Source organism: Anoplopoma fimbria, unplaced genomic scaffold (genome assembly GCF_027596085.1).
Source record: "Anoplopoma fimbria isolate UVic2021 breed Golden Eagle Sablefish unplaced genomic scaffold, Afim_UVic_2022 Un_contig_10871_pilon_pilon, whole genome shotgun sequence".
NCBI lineage: Eukaryota > Metazoa > Chordata > Actinopteri > Perciformes > Anoplopomatidae > Anoplopoma > Anoplopoma fimbria.
Window position 1 is genome coordinate 1 of NW_026549814.1, and position 2,596 is coordinate 2,596.

Here is a 2,596-nt window from a genome sequence, read left to right on the forward strand (position 1 = left end):
GAGAGAGAGACAGGTGGCTTGGGGGGAGAGCGGATCGTCAGACTCACCTGGCTCAGGTGTTTGGTCACGCTGAGGTCAGAGGTCACAGAGAACAGAGACCCTTGTTGTCTCTGAACCACGGCAGGTCGCTCCTCCTTCCCCATCGTACCTGAGACGCCACACACTGTTACCATGGCAACGCCACCTCAGACAGGCAGGCAGACAGACAGGTAACCGTACTCACCTGCCAGCAGGCGTCCAGTCGGGTCGACCTTCCCGTCGTTCAGCCGGTTGTTCTTTTGTCTTTGTCGACCTCCACCAATGATGTCATCATCTGAGTTGACCAATCGACAGCCACGATGCTGCGGCCCACACCTGCAACGTAACCACCTGACCCACGAGGAACCGCGAAGCCCACCGTCTCACCTGAGGACGGACAGGTGTGAGACAGAAAGGTGTCTCTCCTCATGTCGTACTCTCTGAAGGACTCTGGTTGGCTCACCTGTTTCCACAGACTGGATCTGATTGGTCGACGGACTCCAGCGGTGGATTCTCTGCCCATCAATGTCAACAAACAGCAACGTCTGCTCTGACTCCTCCCACACCGGCCCTTCACCAATCAAAGCGCTCGCTTCACCACGCACTCCACCTTCACTGATGACATCATCACCTGTCTGTCTGGACCAATCAGGGAAGAGAACACAGTTCACACACAGTTTCCATGGAAACACCAGGAAAATTAAATGACTGCCCAACAGTACTGCAGAGTGTACTACATTTTATAGTGGTAAAAAGTACAACAAAGTACTACCTACGTTCCTATATATATATATATATATATATATATATATATATATAATAGTACAACAAAGCATAAAGCAACATATTACAACATTTTACTACTATATATATATATATATATATATATATATATATATATATATATATATATATAGTAAAATGTACAACACAGTACTACTTAACATATGACTACAGTACTAGCAGAGTTTTCCCTGTGCCGATGTGAGGGTGTAAGGACAGAGGAGGTGAGGGTCTAAGGACAGAGGAGGTGAGGGTCTAAGGACAGAGGATGTGAGGGTGTAAGGACAGAGGAGGTGAGGGTCTAAGGACAGAGGAGGTGAGGGTCTAAGGACAGAGGATGTGAGGGTGTAAGGACAGAGGAGGTGAGGGTGTAAGGACAGAGGAGGTGAGGGTCTAAGGACAGAGGAGGTGAGGGTGTAAGGACAGAGGAGGTGAGGGTGTAAGGACAGAGGAGGTGAGGGTCTAAGGACAGAGGAGGTGAGGGTGTAAGGACAGAGGAGGTGAGGGTGTAAGGACAGAGGAGGTGAGGGTCTAAGGACAGAGGATGTGAGGGTGTAAGGACAGAGGAGGTGAGGGTCTAAGGACAGAGGATGTGAGGGTGTAAGGACAGAGGAGGTGAGGGTGTAAGGACAGAGGAGGTGAGGGTGTAAGGACAGAGGAGGTGAGGGTCTAAGGACAGAGGATGTGAGGGTGTAAGGACAGAGGAGGTGAGGGTGTAAGGACAGAGGAGGTGAGGGTCTAAGGACAGAGGAGGTGAGGGTGTAAGGACAGAGGAGGTGAGGGTCTAAGGACAGAGGATGTGAGGGTGTAAGGACAGAGGAGGTGAGGGTGTAAGGACAGAGGAGGTGAGGGTCTAAGGACAGAGGATGTGAGGGTGTAAGGACAGAGGAGGTGAGGGTCTAAGGACAGAGGAGGTGAGGGTCTAAGGACAGAGGAGGTGAGGGTGTAAGGACAGAGGAGGTGAGGGTGTAAGGACAGAGGAGGTGAGGGTGTAAGGACAGAGGATGTGAGGGTGTAAGGACAGAGGAGGTGAGGGTCTAAGGACAGAGGAGGTGAGGGTGTAAGGACAGAGGATGTGAGGGTGTAAGGACAGAGGAGGTGAGGGTCTAAGGACAGAGGAGGTGAGGGTGTAAGGACAGAGGAGGTGAGGGTGTAAGGACAGAGGAGGTGAGGGTCTAAGGACAGAGGAGGTGAGGGTGTAAGGACAGAGGATGTGAGGGTCTAAGGACAGAGGATGTGAGGGTGTAAGGACAGAGGATGTGAGGGTCTAAGGACAGAGGATGTGAGGGTGTAAGGACAGAGGAGGTGAGGGTGTAAGGACAGAGGAGGTGAGGGTGTAAGGACAGAGGAGGTCACATGATACAGATTGTAAAGCTCTCTGAGGAAGATTTGTCATTCTACTAAATAAACTGAATTGAAGTACTCCATGTCACAGTACTACACTGTTCTCCTCATACTAGATTGAGATACATGTTCATGTTACTGAATACTAAGTATATAGAGTACATATAATAGTACAACAAAGCATAAAGCAACATATTACAACATGTAACTACATGTTATGTTACTACATAATACCACATTTAGAGAATCTGAGTACTGCATATATTACTGCTATGTTATGAGTACTGTGGTACTACATGACACATTAGTACTGCATATATTACTGCTATGTTATGAGTACTGTGGTACAACATGACACATTAGTACTGCATATATTAGTTATGAGTACTGTGGTAGTACATATAAAACGCAGTACTACATATACATATAAAACGAGTACACATATAAAATG

The 2,596-nt window shown here is 48.0% G+C and overlaps 1 pseudogene; it reads right to left on the reverse strand.

The window, feature by feature from the left end:
* Window positions 1-11: 11 nt before the first annotated feature.
* On the reverse strand, window positions 12-732 carry LOC129114897 (regucalcin-like; annotated as a pseudogene).
* Window positions 733-2,596: the final 1,864 nt, after the last annotated feature.